An 18,534-nucleotide genomic window follows, 5' to 3' on the forward strand; every position below is an offset into this window, starting at 1 on the left:
CTTATTGGAGAAATAATAGTTAATGATAGAAACATCTTCATTTTCTTCATTGCCTATCTAGTCACTACCCACAGAAACCCACACTTCCCACAAGAGGCTGCTAACTGCAGAAATGCAAGTTTTTAGTTTGCTTTTTTTGATGGCTCTCTATTGCTCTCACCTTAAAAAACAATGGTGAAGCATTTAGCTCTAGAACTAGATGTCCAGGGTTCAAAAATGGTTTTCCCATTTATCCACCAAGTGACCTTGGGGAAATTATTTGCCATCACTTGCCACAGTGTCCTCGCCTGTACAACAGAGGTAACAATAGACATGCCTACCACAAAGGCATTAGTGAGGATGAAACAAGGAAATGCAGGACTGCTCGGAACGGTATTAGAAATTTAGGAACTCTTCAGTAAGTCAGAGTTCGTTTTATGATTATCTCATGCCTGATCGATGGTTGGGAAACTAATATTACTAAGTCAGCCTCAACTGGATCTGCTGCCCCTGTATAAACAAAGCACGTGATCCAGCTAATTCTAGTCTGTGGTTGTAGCAGAGACATGTAGTCCTTTCCAAACAGTCCATACAGCAGATCAAAGGCAGTCCCTCCATTCACTGGCCTCCCTTGCAGTTAACTGGGTCCATGTAGCTACCAGGGTCTGGCCAACACCTGGGCAAAAGCGACGGGTACCTGACCTGGGACAACCCATAAATGCACCGGTGCTCTCGTCCTTGGCTGCAGCACTCTTGGAGGCCACGCACTCTCTGGATGGAAAAGTTGCCAGATGAAGAAAAGCATCCTAAGATGCATCAGACTTAATGAACAAGAAACAAATCTTTGTGCATTAAGCCACGGAGAATCTGGAGTTCATTACTGTAACATGGCCTAGGGCAGGCATGGCCAACATACGGCCCATGTAAAGAGTTAATGCGGCCCGCAATTAAAATTTTAATATTCTCCGCTACTTTAAAATCTCAGCTACTCAGAAGCAGAAGCGTTTTTGATTATTGGAAATTGAGATACTTAAGAAGATAGTGATACGCGGAAAAGAATTCTGCATGTGACTAATCTAGGGTTAACTTTCAATAATTAGTCAAATGGATTCACGATACTTTTTTTTTTTAATTCCATTATAAAGATTTACAACTTTTGTACTCGTCTGTACTCGATATGAACTGTTTGATGTTTAGCGGCGATGTAAACCCCACATTCTTTTAGGTAAGTTTGCCAGTGCGCACCCATGGTCAAACAATTCATTATTTTTGTGGTCAAGTGTGCTGAATCAAGTGGCATTGTAGCATAGACAATAGCTGCAGCTGATAACTGAAAACGTGTCCAGGCTGTTTTGTAAAACGAAATAATTGTTTTATTTGCGATATAACCCCTTCAAGCTCATTCTATTAATTAAATATTGTTCGATTGATTGCAATACAGTTTGAATATTTATATGGTATGTAATTATATTTTTATTAAAATATATTTTTATTAAAATATTATATATGAAAATTTTTTCATTCACTTACATTTATTCATAAACAAATTACATAATAAAATTTTGTTTACTTAAATGAATCATTTTTGTATTTAATATTTTTTAATTTTAATATTTCATCCAGCCTGTGAAAAGCGTTTTCTTTCTAATCTGGCCCGGGGACAAAAACTGTTGGCCACACCTGCCCTAGGGTACTCCTCATTACCACAGTGATCGAAATGATACACAGCCCCTTAGGAAAGGGATGAAAACAAAACAATGTCATTCCAATCCCTTCATAGGTCTAGTGAAACCTGCTATCTCAATTAAAGAAGATTTCAACACCTCTTTCTCTCCTTAATTTCCCAGTCTGGCACAAGGACCAGTCTGATACATAGTACTCCTTCCTCGCTAGCAAACTTGTTCTTTATTTCAGATCCGAGGGGCATGTTAGTACCGCCTTAACTGTCCGGTCTGTTTTCTGGAGCTAACTGTTTCAATAGAAGCACACCTAGTGAATTTCTGCTGATTCCTTTCCTGGGAGGATGCAGGACACGAAACAAGCACTGAAGATACTAATTACAGTTCAGGTGGAAGTGGTGATGCCTCAGGGGCCCTCTCTACCCCCACTTAGTGTTGTCTCACTGGTTAACATTTATCCCCGTATTTTTCCATTCAGAAAGATACTACCCTATTATGTCACATGTTTAATCGCATCACTAGTAGATACATGTTTAGTGGAGAGACGGATGCTCTGTGATGAAGCTAAATTATTAACTTCATTTGAAGAGTTCCTTAAGGATGTCTTGCTTTTGGGGGTTCTAAAAAGCAATTAATGAAATACAAATGCAAAATTATCTCAAACCAACTGAAGATCTCCCCTGCCTTACTCAAAAAAAAAAAACAAAAAAAAAACCCCAAAACAAAAACAAACCTGAAATGAGAAGTCAAGGACTAAAGCTATAAGGATGACATGCAGGTTGATTTGTACATCCTGAGGCTTTTAAGGGCAGACATTAATAGATCAGAGATTTGCCTTAGGGACTATAATGATCCTATAATCTAAAGTACAGGAACTCTTTTAGGGAAAGAAAAATATAAAAGGAATTATCCCGAAAGCCTTATTGGATAAGGTGTTTTTAGTGTTCAAACCCAGTTTGCTAAAATCAGTCTCTGTTGCCAAGTCTACTTTTATGACATTATTCAATTAAAAGTTTTAAGAGCCATATTTACAGTTAGTTATATACTATAATAGGACCCCAGGCAGCTAAAAGCCCTTGCCTCTGATATTTTAGTGAAAAGCCCAAGGTATAGTCATCACAATTCAAGTAATATAGTGGATTTTATAAACAAATAAAAAGAAAGAACAAAATCTACTTTAAAAGAGTAATGCATTTTGAATGATGAAAATACTACTCTATGCTGGTCCTTCAAGTGTTCATAGGACTCAACAGAAGCAGGAAAATATGTCACAGAGAATTTTCACCATCCCACTCTGAGTAACAATAATCTTTTTAAAACGTATAAAAGGAACTGTTGCTTGTTTGTTTTTAGGTGAAATTTGTGTTGGTGAAATGCCGACAAGAAATAGATTAGCGTCATGACGTTAAGGGATCGCATGATTGTGCAGATAATTTTGTCTTTATCATAACTGTTTTCCCCTCTAAATATTAAAATGATTTCATCTGAATCATTTAAAAAATCACCTTTGGAAAATGACTTGTAGAACTAAGTTCAACTGTTATCTAGACAGGAGATAATGGTGTGGTGAGCTACTGCAAAACTTAAGATGAAGGAATTTTTGTTGCTTGTATAAATTATCTAGTTTTCCCACTGACATAGACTCTTTCCATTTGACCCCTTGAGGGTGCAAGTTACAGGAAATTATAACTCTTTGGGGATACTCTAAGCCAGGGGTCCCCAAACTATGGTCCGCGGGCCACATGAGGCCCCCTGAGGCCATTTATCCGGCCCCCTCCGCACTTCTGGAAGGGTACCTCTTTCATTGGTGGTCAGTGAGAGGAGCATAGTTCTATTGAAATATTGGTTAGTTTGTTGATTTAAATTTACTTATTCTTTATTTTAAATATTGTATTTGTTCTCGTTTTGTTTTTTTACTTTAAAATAAGATATGTGCAGTGTGCATAGGAATTTGTTCATAGGTTTTTTTATAGTCCGGCCCTCCAACGGTCTGAGGGACAGTGAACTGGCCCCCTGTGTAAAAAGTTTGGGGACCCCTGCTCTAAGCCCTATGACCTTCTCATGAGGAGTACTTCACTCATAAATTCTCTGTTAAAATTTTCTTTTCTTGGTAATACCCTAGAAGAATAATCTACACAGAACCACCTCCCTAGTTTATTTGCAGGGAATACTTTCCAAGATCCCCACTGGATACCTGAAACTGTGGACTATACCAAACTGTATATAGATTGTTTTCCCCTATACATACATACATACATATATACAGTTAATTTATAAATGAGGCACAGTAAGAGATTAACAATAGCTAATAATAAAATAGAACAATTTTAACAATACACTGAAAGAAAAGTCATGGGGATGTGACATTATTAAGTACAATAAGGGTGCCTTGAATACAAGTGCTGTGATATTGCAAGCATCTATTTAACTACTAGGATGGCCCCTAAAATATCAGAGGCAAGGGTCTTAGCTGCCCAGGGTCCTATTATAGTAGGTGGTATGTATGGCATGGACACACTGGACAAAAGGATGATTCATATCCAGGGCAGGACAGAGTAGGACATGTCATTATGCTACTCAGAATGGAGCACAATTCAAAACTTCTGAATTGTTTGTTGCTGGAATTTTCTACTTAATGTTTTCGGATGGTGGTTGACTGTGGGTAACTGGAAACTGGAAAGTAAAACTGCAGAGAAGGGGCTGCTCCTATAATTGAATGTCCCTCGCAAAATCGGTTAACTCATTTCCCATTTGATTTGTCTCCCATAGATGAATCTGTGGAGGTCTACCCCGAAGCTTGTTTGGGCATTGTGATGGTTAACACTCCGTGTCAAATTGGCTGCGCCAGGAGGTGCCCGGATATTTGATCAGACATTATTCTGAACGGTTTGGATGAGATTATAGAAAGCCATTGTAGGAACCAGGAAAAGCAGCAAGTTTTGAAATACCCTAAAAGAATCACCAATGACTCACAGTAAATGACAGCACACAACACCCAGCCTAGCTGATTTTTATCACATAAGACAAGACATCATCACAGAGAAAAGGAATCTTTAAGTTTATTCGCAGAAATAAGTACCAGAAGGAGATGAGTGTCCACTGGGGACTGGGGCTTGAAGATTAAGTCAGAGGACATGAAGAAAAATTGGAGGATGATGGAAAGGTTTTAATATATTGATGATGGGGGTGGTAGAGATATAACTAAATCTGTCACAACTCATCAGATCATACTCTTACAGTTGCTATTTTTTGTGTGTGTGTATGTCAAGAAAACCTAAGTAAACTTAAAAAAAAATCAGAGTACACCCACAACGTCGCTCTCCTGTTTATTTTTAACCCCCCAATGTCACCAAGTGAGAGGAGTCTGCTTGAGTCTCCCCTGGTTGAGTAATCAAGTTTTATGTGTTCTGAAGTTGAGGTTAAATGTCAAGGTATGTCTGACACCTTTAGATTGTGTGTGCTACCTTCAATCTCCTGTGGCCTCAGAGGAACAAGAGGAGCTGTTAGAGTGCATGAGACAGCCACTCAAAAGCAAGTGTGATTATTAGGTCTAGGTAATGTTATACGTGAATGTTACAAGGAAATGTAACAAGGCTGTAGACTAGAGATATAGCATCAAAATAATGGTTAAAAAGTAAAACAACTGTTTTTTGTTGTTGTTGTTGTTGACATACTTATTTGTTGATCACTGGTTTCCCTGAAAAAGCATTTGATTTTCAAAGTATTTTCACTGGGGATAGCTAAAAATTTATCCTGTCAATTTAACTTTGAGAAATCTAATCTCCATTTCTAGTAAAGGCTGGGATTTTTCATGCTACAAATTCCTACACATTACAGATATTTTGCCTGTCATGCTAGCTAAACATTATATCTAACCTGTTTTGTGCTTGTATGAAATTTCACATCATATATTGTACTGATGTTTAGACTTTCTAAGATTTAAAAGTAATTTGTAATTAAATCACAGTTTGAGGCCAAAAAATGATCAGCAAGACATTCACGGTAAGCTGTACAGAATTTGGTTGCTTAAACATTACGTTAAAATAAAAATCAAACATGAAACACCTCCAAAGAGTTTTAGAGAATTTCTGTTTCATTTTACTTTTCTACTACAAGGAGGGGAGTAATTCTAAGACTTAACTGAAAATGCATTCTAAATAAAAACACCTATGAAATGAGGGAAGTATTTTCAATTAAAATTGCTACCTGGATAATGTTTTTCATAGTCACACGTGTTAGAATACTGTAAATACGTTTTATGATTAAAATTTGCATCATCATAAAGAAAAATAGTGAGTTATAAGGAGATATAAAACAGATCTTATTACTCCCTGGTTTGGTGTTTCAGTGACCTACTTATCTCTTTCTCTTAAAGCAGTGGTCCCCAACCCCTGGGCCATTTGGTACTGGTCCACAGAGAAAGAATAAATAACTTACATTATTTCTGTTTTATTTATATTTAAGTCTGAACGATGTTTTATTTTTTAAAAATGACCAGATTCCCTCTGTTACATCTGTCTAAGACTCACTCTTGACGCTTGTCTCTGTCACGTGATACATTTATCCGTCCCACCCTAAAGGCTGGTCCGTGCAAATATTTTCTGACATTAAACTGGTCCATGGCCCAAAAAAGGTTGGGGACCACTGTCTAAAGGACTGGCTGCATTCTCATATAGACAGGTCTGTATCAAGGGAGTACCTGAGGCCAAAGCCATACATAGATGTTCATATTGTAACTGTAGTTTTTGTTTCCATACTCAGGGCCTTGTTTTTACCTTCCTACTTACAAGTTGATTTTCTCAAGACCTGCCTTTTGGGTAGGATTGCCCACGTTTGTCACATGTAGAGATCTCTAAGAATTGCCTTGCCATTGTACCCAGCCCTGTCACATAAACGACAGGCCTGTCTTGTTCCTGGGCCTGGCTTGGTGTGGGAAATGCCAGAGGTCCCTTCAAGGAAGAGCACTGGTCATTTGAATGAACCACAGAGGAAAGGCCAGGGAACAATCTGAACTGGCCCATCAGGGAGGCACAGAGCAGTGGAGCTGACCAAGGGACAGGGGTCCTGTTGTGCAGTAGACACAAAGCCCAGTGGACTTGATGGGGTTGAGGAGCCAGCAGGAAGGTGTAACTGAAGGACAATCAAGTGATGGCCAAGATCAGAGGAGGCATTTCTGTGCTGGAGCTACCAGAAACAGCAATGATGTTTTTTATACTTCTCCTGGGGAAGCCACGGGGTCAAGACTTAAACACGGTATAAGAACCGTTTGAATTAGATACAAAACAACACTCATGAATCACGTCTCTCCCTGCCCCACAGTTCATCTGCCCTGTGTCATATTCTGGTTGCAAAAATCACTTCAGAACAAGAGACACATGCAAGTAGTAAGGACTTCTTTCACCAGGGCCCGGCCTCAGGGCTGAATGCACGCTTTCTGCCAGCCATCAAACTTAACAGCCTTTAAACGCTGCAACATTTCACTAAGCAAATTGGTTCCTTAATATGGTAAACTGTGCGGCACCCAAGGGGAAATGCTGGTGATCTCATAGCCCAAAACTGATGGGGTCACAGCCCTGTATTCCTGAAAAGTACTCAGACTTTCCATTTTGATAAAACCAGGAGTAAACGCGAGGGGGCCGTGGGTTTGGGCATCCATTGTTCATTCTCACTGAGCTTTTTCTCCTATATAGCAGAGCACAATGGCTTAATTCATAGCTTCTGGGAGTTTTAAAAATATTAAGCTTTCAAAAAAAAATTTTTTTTTTCTATATTAATCAGTGGTTTCTAAAGACCCAGAAGGATAAATAAACCCTGCTAGCTGGCCTGGGTTTCTGGTGGCACATTGCTGGTAGTTATAAACAGTAAACAAAACATAGTAACCATTTTTAAGCACAAGAGATTGCTGTATCGCAGGGGGCATAAATCATTAGCTTAATAATTTCAGCAGCAGTGTCTCTGAAGCAAAATTAAGCCAACAGTTCCCCCTGTGGCAATAATAAAGTACTGTAATGCTAAAAAGGAAAAAAAAAAAACAAACAACCAATGAAGGCATTATTGTGCCTTGGAAATGATCGAAAATGCAAGTTCAATAAATAACCGTAGCACTCTTGTCTCTGTGCCATACCGTTACAGAAGGGTGAGAGAGAGGCTGTCTCCAAACTCCATGTCGCTTCTCAAAGACAGTCTGACAAGCTCAAATGCACTTGCAATTAAGCCCCCCGCAGCTAGCACGTGCTGGAGGTAGGCCATGAATACGATGACATATTACAATTGAGAAGATGACAAATTTCTCTCGGCTGTAAAGGTGGACATTATTCACAGAGTAAGAGAGAGCCGAAAGAATGCTCAGCCCAGGACGGGACAGATGGATGACACGGCCCCCCTCTCAGCAGCTCTCATGCTGGGTGGCCAAGGATCTAGGAGAAAACACTTTCCTATCATGAGCTAGGCCACTGGACACCGGCCACAGAGGAAAATCATCATGTCCCCATGGGTTATACTAAGTGCAATCCATAAATAAGGTTCATTGTTTTGTTTTGTTTTGTTTTGTTTTTTAAATCTAGCTAATAATTGGTTCATTTTGGATACACATACTTGGCCATGGGACGTGATTAGACAAAAAAAGTTCAGGGAGAACTTCTTAATCCTACTTGTATGGAGCTGATATAGGACCTTACTTTTTCACCCAGATATCTTCATCCCATTATCTGTGAAAAAGGATGCTCTGATTGCGGACAGCTTTCTCTGCTCCACAGTACCATTACTGTAAAGTAACATTTTACTTACTAACAACATTCCCTATGTTTTTTTGACTACCTATTAGAGACACAATTAGCTTTTAGAAATTATTTGGTTAAAAAAAAATCGTATGATTCCATCAGGCAGAAGCTGTGTGTTATCTGTACAGTGGTGAAAAGCATATCACGTTTCCTGTCAAAGAACAGTTGGAGCCGAATCCTCAATAAAATCATCAGGGAAATGTGTTTGTCTCCATAGCTACTCCTTTCTCCTTAGCTCCTCTGTGTTCCTCTTTACCCCTACTGATTTATGTCTCCATTCTTATTTAAATTTGGTGGCTCCCAAATGTTCTTCATACTTGTGACCCAGACAACATTAATAACAGGCTATACCTAATTAGGATTTCACAAGTCTCATCGCCAGTGGCTGAGGTACAAACATAGACAATATATCAATATCTATCTGGTTCAATGTGGAAGAACAGCCTACATATGAGCTTATCCAAAGTCACTTAGTCAGAATTGATTGCTAAGACTCTAACAGGCCACAAAGATCCCCCAACCTGAGAAGTCATTAAAAGGGAGAACATATTTCAAATCATATATCTCATAAGAGCTTAGTATTCAAATATACAAAGAAATGTTACAATTCGATGATAAAAGGGCAACTTAACTAAAAAATGGGCAAAGGATTTGAGTAGACATTTCTCCAAAGATACACAAATGACAAGCACTTTGAAAATGCTCACCACAATTAGTCATTCAGAAAAAAAATGCAAATCAAAACCACAATAAGATGTCACATCAAGAAAGGCTATAATCAGAAGGCATACAATAGCATGTGTTGAGAAGGATGTAGAGAAATTTCAATCTTCCTACCTTGCTAGTAGAAATACAAATGTTGCAACTGCTTTGAACACCATTTGACAGCTCCTTAAAAAGTTAAATACAGAGTTACCATATGCCCCAGCAATTCCACTCCAACATATATGCCCAAAAGAACTGAAGAGTATATGTCCAACAAAAAACTTGTACATAAATTTTCACAGTAGCATTATTCATAATACCAAAAAATATAAACAACCCAAATGTCCATCAATTGATAAATAGATAAACAAAATATGGTATGTCCATACAATGGAATAAAATCCATAAAAAGAACTGAAGCACTCATACATGCTTCAACATGGATGAACTTGAAAACATGCTAAGTGAAAGAAATCATACACTAAAAGCCACATAATATATATTCTATTTACTTAAATGTACAGAACAGGTAACTTCATAGAGACAGAAAGTAGATTAGTAGTTGCTGGGGGCTGAGGGGAGAAGATCATGAGCTATTACTGCTGATAGGTACACTTTTTGTGGGGGGGTAATGAAAATGTTCTAGAATTAGATAGTGGTGATAGGTACACAACCTTGTCCATATTCTATAAAACACTAAAATGTACACTCTTAAAGGATAAATTTTACGGAATATGAATTGTATCTCAGTTTTTGTTAATATTAAAGAAAAAGTACTAGTTGGCATTCTGATGTTTCAACTTACTGGACTGAAGGTAGTAATCTCTTTCCTCCAACTCTGATTCATTGCAAAATAGGGTTTTAATTAAGTGATATCTTTCTATCCTGGTGTGTCTAGAAATACCTCATATATCAAAAAGCCAAACTGGCTATAGCCTAAAAGAAGGTTCTAGAAAACAATCAGAATGGTACATACCCAGGTACTCCATGACCTTTTCCTAATTCAATGGTGACTTTTCTGCGTACATACCTCATCCCTATCCCTTCACATATTCTTTTTTTGTTTGTGTGTTTGTTTTGTATTTTTCTGAAGCTGGAAATGGGGAGGCAGTCAGACAGACTCCCTCATGCGCCTGACTGGGATCCACCTGGCATGCCCACCAGGGAGCAATGCTCTTCCCCTCTGGGGCGTTGCTCTGTTGCAACCAGAGCCATTCTAGTGCCTGAAGCAGAGGCCATGGAGCCATCCTCAGCGCCCAGGGCCAACTTTGCTCCAATGGAGCCTTGGCTGCGGGAGGGGAAGAGAGAGACAGAGAGGAAGGAGAGGGGGAGGGGTGGAGAAGCAGATGGGTGCTTCTCCTGTGTGCCCTGGCCGGGAATCGAACCCGGGACTCCTGCACGCCAGGCCGACGCTCTACCACTGAGCCAACCGGCCAGGGCTCCTTCACATATTCTTGATTATTCTTCAGAGGATTTGAAAAAATGAGACAAACCACATATCTATTCATTTTTCATTTGTTGTTTAGTGACTATCTTCCCCTTTAGAATGGAAGCCCCATGAACCAGGAGACTGGCTTTGGCACAGAACAAGGTAGGCAGTGAAGAAGTATTTGTTGAGAAAGAAAAATAGGAGGAAGTTATGTTCTCCCATTAAATAATGAGAAAGAATAAAAATGGTAGAGTTATCCACACTTGAAGTAAAAAATATCAAGTATCCCCCAGCTCTCCCCTAGTTGAAGGTATCATGTCCATAATGCTGTGGACTTCAAACACAAACTCTTAGGCACCCTTGGCCCTCCGTGTTCCAAATGTCAGTATCTTTAACTTCATCTTCTGCTTTCTGTCTCTGTTTCACTCAAATATCTCTTCAACTGTTTCTGAATCCAGGCTAAGAACCTAACCCTTTATTCCCAATTGAACTATTTGCTTGATAGTTTGGCTTCGGAATTAAAGGTCTGACCTGGCAATGAATTTTGATTACGAGTGTTCTCGTGGCCAAACCAAAAGATCAAAGGTGCCTTCCCATTTCAACAACTGTGCATTCAAAATTATATTTAGGCCAAAGAAAACATTCCAGTATGCATTATAAGGGTTTTGTAAGTCATAGCCTTTGGCCTTAGGAAAAAGTTAACTTTGTCACAGAGAGACTCTATAAAACAAAACACAAATTCTGTGGCCTCTTTCTGATGGTCCACTTGTTTGCCCTAAGTTTGATCTTAGGATTTATTTTTAAATACATATATATATATATATTACACACACACACACACACACACACACACACACATACACACATACATATATACATATATAAATATAAATATATATATATAAATATATATGTATATATATATATATAAAACCCTATGCTGAATTATCCCAGATCATTCCATTCATTTATAGCTGCCTTCCTGTATTTCTGGTGCCATTATGTGTTAAGATAGAACACATTTAATTCAGATAGTAGAACTAAAGGAACTAGGCCAATTTTATTTTTTTTAAATTAACTCTTCAATTGTTTCTAATACCCGATTCTAAAGTGAGATTCTAAGAGGCTGAGCACCCTGATACGATTATCAGGGCTCTAAAGCAAAAAATGGCAATGACTTCTCTGCTTTATGCACGTTCCTCCCAGGCTGAATGTGCAGAGGCCTTTTATAATTCACTTCTACTTCAACTTCTATTTCAGAATGATTTCAACTAATGAAAATATTTGGGGGGAGTAGCCAACAGACCCCCTAGTGATGGTCCTGATGACAACACACATCTGGATGTTTTGAATCATCCCAGTGATTGATCTGATTTCTCCACTCTTCACCTGGACTTTTGGCATGGGCTACAGAGAGCTGGATCGCTCTGAGCTTTGGTCCGCAACTTGCTTCCAGCTGCAAGTTTCATACTGCGCTCTGCTCCGCCTCTCTTCTTGGCTATGCTCGGCCTAGCCTCCATATGTTTCCCCCCTCGTCCCCCCAGCCTAGCTGAGCCCTAAGCTACACTCTGCTCCCTGCCCAAGACACACATTCTCCTTAAGTTCTGCTCAGTCACAAGGCACTGGGGGTCCAATTACCCCTTTCTAGAGCAATGGATAAGACTGGTGTGGTGTAGAATGCCCACTGCCCAATCCATCCAGCCACCAATAAGTATCGATAAAAATGCTTCCTTTACATTTAGCATGCAACCAGGTCCTGAGCCCCTGAATTACAAATTTCCAGTCTGTACTCTTACTTCCTCCCAGATCGAGCTGAGAGAAACAATGTCACTTAGCCTGTGCTCAGCTGAGTCTATGTCCTGAGGGCATGCTGCTGAGATCCCGGAGGAGTTACTAAGACAAACAGCGCACCTCCCCTGCCTGCAGACCATTTCACAACACTCAGATGCCTAAAAAATCCTGTTATGAAAAAGTTCAAATGGTGAGGGTAAAGGAATGCTTATGCCAACTTTGAACCGATGAGAAATCCCCTTTATTTAATTATTACAGAACTGCATAATTTGAAAACAGAGTGAATTTCACACATTTTAAGTGACTGTCACTACCTACCACAGAGCGCTATGACAACTTCTCTTGATCCCCTGAACTGGGATTTCTGAAAGTGGCTTTTGGTTTTATAATCTGAGCAAGCCCTGTTATTATCATTTCAGATCTCATTTCTTTCTTAAAATATCTTTTCATGATGTTGTCCAAGTTCATTAAATAGTGCTGCTCAAGCCAGTGCTGCAAATGAACCCCTCAAATCACTAACTTTGGGATAGAAATGAGATGAGCTAGAGCGAGCCACAGAGCGACATTGATGTAGGCAAGAGCCCTCAGCGAAATATGGAAGAAAAGTGTAAAAAAAAAAAAAAAAAAAGGTAGCTTCAGTGCAAATACACTCTAAAATAATTATCAGTGTGTAAGTTCCATAAAATGCCTTCCTTCTTTGGGAAGATTCGTTTTTGAATGATTTGAATTTTAAGTCAGACCAAGTCTCCAGGAATCACATGTCCCTTCCTCTAAAAAGCAAGTCCTTACGTTGCATTTCCCACTGCTCTACCTTACAATCCCTTTGTTAGAAGTCTACTTATTATTCCACACAGCCCCTGCCAAAGAAGCCAGTATCACCCCCTTCCACTGTTTTTTTTTATTCTGTGCTTCTTTCTGTTTTGAATATCTTCCCTCTCCCTCCCTACTCATTCACAGAGATGGCCCTGCTTCAAAGGGCCCAAGTGAGCTCCACCTCACCCACAAGCTGCACCTGGCTCAGCAGAGCCACTGGCTCTGATACTTGTAAGGTATCTCAAGAGATGATCCAGTGCAAATGTTTTCCAACTGTGCGACATAGAGACACTCTGGAGCCTTTCTAAAGGGAGTCAGACACAGGACAGACGTGCACGTGGGCAGCAGCATCCCGGGGTTCACACCCTTCCCACTCCAGCACTGATGTCATCGTTTAAATTAGTTCACCTCTCCAAGAAAGAAATTGCAAGATCAGTTCCAGAGCTCTGAGGGAGGGAAGCCCCATGGTCCAAAATGATGAATGCAGGCATGAAGGCTTTCAGTGGAATATCTATCTCATCCTGGTTTTCAGAGTCTAGGAGGAAAACTCAACTGAAATCCTAGATTCTTTGGACATGTGGCCGAGCTACACTGATCTGTTTTCTTTATCACTAAAATCTAGTTTTCCACTGATGATTCTCTGGTGTCTTCTGTTTTTTATACTAGTGGTTTTCAACCTTTTTATACTTGGGTACCATAAAAATAAGAGAATTATTTTGGGGACTGCTAAGGCAGAAATCACCCTGAGCATAAGCAAATTCGACTAAGATCATTGGGTCTACAATCTTCAGACAATATCAGGGTGGTTCACTTTTTCATGGGTGGCCACAAAATTCTGACGGACCAGTCTGGAGACTGGTGGTTAAAAAACGCTGTATACATTTGACTCTTGTTCGTCCAAGGGACTGAATAAGGCTGTGGTTGCTCCATGCCAAGGTGTAATTGATACTTTTCTGTTCTTCCCTTTGCCCAGCCCTAGGTGCAGAGAGTACACCTTTTCCATGTTTCCTTCCCAGAAGCACAGACACTCCTGATTCACACATAAAACCAGACAAGACGACATTAAAATGGTTGTCATGGGGGTACTGTCAAAAATACCAAGAACACCCTGCATAGGAACTCTCTTATATATCCACACTTTATCCATTAAAGTCGTCATAAATGGTAGTCAGCATAAAGTCTTTTCACAAAACAATCATATTTCTGGACTCATTTAATTTTTTATCCTTATTTTTGTTTACAAATCTAGACTTCACTGAGTATACTCCTTGTTCTAAGTGCTACTCCGTTTTGAACCCTTGAGTCTTGGGTGGTCTTTTGCAAGTGCAACATGACACTTTAAGAAAAGCTGACCTCTACTCTAATAAAAATGCTTTGCAATTGTTTGTTTGTTTGTTTATTTATTTATTTATTGGCAACAGAGATAGAAAGAGTCAAAGAGGGGCAGACAGACAGGAAGGGAGATGAGAAGCATCAATTCTTCGTTGCAGCACCTTGGTTGTTCATTGATTGCTTTCTCATATGTGCCTTGACTGGGGAGGGTGACAGCAGACTGAGTGACCCCTTACTTGAGCCAGCAACCTTAGGCTCAAGCTGGTGAACCTTGCTCAAACCAGATCAGCCCACGCTCAAGCTGGCAACCTTGGGGTCTCGAACCTGGGTCCTCCAAGTCCTAGTCTGATGCTCTATCCACTGTGCCACCACCTGGTCAAGCCATTTTGCAATTGTTTAAACCAGGAACACCTCTGTCCAGTTCTTCATCCATTGTGAGCTTCTTCAGTTGCTCCTTCCTTCTGATCAACCACTTGAAAGTGTGCCCTGCACATGCTGCCTTGACCTCCTCTCTTGTTCCATCCTTGGGTTCTACGTTATGAACCTCCTCCAGGTTGGTGGTGTTTCTCCATCTCTGTTCTCCCTCTGCACATTCGACTGCATTCACTCTCTTCTCCTCACTGCCTTTAGATGAGGGTAAGAGGAGCCTTCTTCTGGACTCCAGACTTTCAACACCCACTCTGCTCTCTATAGGGTGAGGTGTTGGTGGTTCCAATAGGATATGCTCAGCCAGAGCCCACACCCAGTTTAAACCATGCTCTGGGGACCCAGAACCGAGAATTCCTCATTTGAGTCTTGCTGAGTCCGCTTCCAGGGCCCCACGTCTTCTTCCTAACTGAGAGCACACTCCTGATGTGCACAATGTATCCCAGGTCCTAGAGGTGGCCAAAGAGTGGTTGTTAGTGAGAAAGAGGACTGCTGGCAGCGGGGGTGTGGGCAGGGCTTGAGTCTGCAGGCCGGGCTTCCCAGGAGTGCCCCTGAGCTGTGCCATGCACAGACAGGGCCAGGGTGGGAAGTAAGGGGGGGATGGGAGGCTCTTCTAATCACAGAGTTTTAATTCAAACCTGACCTTCAAAGTAGACATGAAGGCAATTTTGCCATAATAGGAGGTTAAACCATATTTTGTTTAACAGTCTGTGGCTTGATTTATAACTTTGAAATACTTAACATATGGCATGTTCTCCTCCACTTCCATTGTTACCCGAGGACCTGACAGCCCTTAGGAAAAGACATGCCGCTTTTCTAAGTCAATATAATTTCTGACTTCATCCTGACTTTGCTCCACTTTTTAAAGGTGTGCATCTAACTTAAAACATCAAAAGCTAAGTTATATTCTTCTCTCTATCTTGTAGCCACTTGTCCATTTTTGTGTCTCAATTAATAGCATCATCACCCACTCAGTCACCAGCTAAAGCTGAAGGTCTTGGAGTCAACGTCAACTTTCTTCTTCCCTAACCCTCAGGATTTCATCAGAGAGAGGCTGCAGCTCACATTTGAAATAGGGGACTTTGTCTTCATTCAAGCCTCACCATATAATTGGTTCATTATAACAATCAATTGCTCTCTCTGTCCCTCCATCCTGAAGCCGCTGACCACATTTCCACCAGAATTATGATCTCCACGTTCATCACCAGTCCCCCATACCTGCCCTATTTTCTACAGAACAGGAAACAAATTTCTTTTTAGTTTGCAGGTCTTAATACTCCAACCTCGGGTCTCACCTTCCAACCTCCCACAATCACTCTCGTCCCTTAGCCTTCACATTCATCCACACAGCCACACACCAACTTAGCTCTCTAACCTAGTCAACCCAGACTACTTGTTAATCCCAGATGATTTGCTAATTTATAAATTGGTCATGAACTTTCAAATATGTGTGCATTTATTTCAACCATCCCTTCTGTCTATACTCCTTGTACTTCCATGAAGATCAAATTAACTATTCTTTTTTTTATTATTATTCAGTGAGAGGAGGGGAGGTAGAGATAGACTCCCACACATGCCCTGACCAGGATCCACAAGGAAAGCCCACTAGGGGGCAAGGCTCTTCCCATCTGGGATGTTGCTCCATTGCTCAGCAACCAAGCTCTTCTTAGCACCTGAGATAGAGGCCATGGAGCCATCCTTGGTGCCTGGGGACAACTCGCTCCAATGGAGCCATGGCTGCAGGAGGGGAAGAGAAGGAGAGAGAGAGAGAGAGAGGTAGTGAGAGAGAAAGATAGTAAGAGAGAGCTAGAGAGAAGTGATGGGGGTGGAGAAGCAGATGGGCATTTGTCCTGTGTGTCATGACTGGGAATCAAACCCAGGACACCCACACATAGGCCAACACTCTACTACTGAGCCAACCGGCCAGGATCCAAATTAACTATTCTATTTCCACTTCTTCCATGAAGCCCTCCACAATTACTCCACCAAAATGACTTTCTCTCCTATGCACAATTGACATTTGTTTATACCACTCTTACAGTTCTTCCTTTTTTTTTTTTTTGCAAGTTATGAATGGATGCCTTTCTATCCCTTAAATACAAATTCCTTTTATGCAGAACTAGTCTGTACTCATTTCAATATAATCCTCTTGCCTTACATATTGTCCCATGGGTAGTACTTTTAAATGTTTAATTTCTAAGGTAAATATAAACAGAGATTGTTTTAATTAAAATAAAAAATCGTCCATGCTATCCACTTAAAGAGGACTCTCAGGATGCCTTTGTTCTATTCCAATCCACTGTGAGGCCCTCAAACATTTACTTTATCACAAGAGTCTAAGGTTTCTCTCTCCAAAATGGGTTTCACATCTCCTCTAAAAGCTGCTGTGGTATGTCTGCAAAGCTTGTCAAGAAGCCCCGATGAAAGGCAGGGCAGAGCAGTAAGTATTATTACAGAGATAGGTGTAGCATTCAGTCCCGAACCAGCCACCTGTGTGCCCTCAGTTTTCAGAGATGACTCGCACATGTCGGCCACAGATTCCCCCAAGTCACGTATCACCCTGTGCACAATGCTCTTTGAATGCAAACCATCTGGGACTGCAGACTCTTCCATCCTGAAGTCCTCTAAGTTTTCAATCACCTGCTCTGACATAAGCCTGGTTTTGTTTTATGTTTATAGTATGTCTCCTGGGCAGTTTAGAAACCTGTTTCTGGCTTTTTCCCTCAAAGCATCTTGGGAATCACAAAACACAGTTAGGGTAGCAGAAGTCCTGAGATTTCCGTATCCTTTTGCTTTTTAGAACCAGTGAAAGTAAAATGCTGCTTCTTTTTTTTTTCTGAACTGAGAAGTGGGGAGGCAGAGAGAAGACTCTCATATGCATCCGACAGGGATCCACCCACATGCGACCAGAGGGTGATGTTCTTCCCATCTGGGTCCATTGCTCCATTGCTCGGCAACTGAGCTATTTTAGCACCTGAGGTGAGGACATGGTGCCATTCTCAGCACCAGGGCAAACTTTGCTCCAACTGAGCCATGGCTGCAGGAGGGGAAGAGAGAGACAGAGATAGGGAAGAGATAGAGGGAGGGGTGTAGAAGCCAATGGTCACCTCTCCTGTGTGCCCTGACTAGGGATAAAATCCACAACATCTACACACTGGGCCAATGCTCTATCACTAAGCCAACCAGCCAGAGCCTGTGAACTATCTTAAAGGTGAGGAAACAGAATCTGAAATAACTCTTTAAGTGCTGGTCTCAGGAGCCAAAACCATATCTGTCTTGAACATCTTCATGACTGAAATATATGCCACTGTGGAGACTTAAGTTGTGAATCTATCACATGATGCATTAGGTCAATACATTCAGCTCAAACCATGATACAGACCAGGTGCATAACCACTCCCTACCTGTATCTACATCACTTCCTACCTGTGTAGACTAGATAAGTCATCCTACCACCAAGTCCAACAAAATATACATTTCTTCTCTGAGGCAATACCAACAGAAATAGTCAGGATGAGGAATTCTTGGTTTTCAGCCCCAAATGGATTTCCCTGAGTCAGTCCTGTGACATGTGTCCCTCTCTTTGTACAGATTTATATTT

General features: G+C 40.7%; 1 long non-coding RNA gene across 2 annotated transcripts in view; it reads right to left on the reverse strand.

Annotated features, from left to right (window-relative positions):
* Positions 1–18,534, reverse strand: part of LOC136389100 (uncharacterized) — a 345,590-nt gene that overhangs the window by 272,013 nt on the left and 55,043 nt on the right. The window contains exon 3 of one of the 2 annotated variants that reach the window (XR_010748265.1): positions 16,548–16,670. The exons of the other annotated variant lie outside the window; for it this stretch is intronic. This is a non-coding gene — a long non-coding RNA (uncharacterized lncRNA). Of the gene's footprint in view, positions 1–16,547; positions 16,671–18,534 lie in introns of those variants that run through there. 2 annotated transcript variants of the gene reach the window in all.

Source organism: Saccopteryx leptura, chromosome 1, assembly GCF_036850995.1.
Source record: "Saccopteryx leptura isolate mSacLep1 chromosome 1, mSacLep1_pri_phased_curated, whole genome shotgun sequence".
NCBI classification, from domain to species: Eukaryota; Metazoa; Chordata; class Mammalia; order Chiroptera; family Emballonuridae; genus Saccopteryx; species Saccopteryx leptura.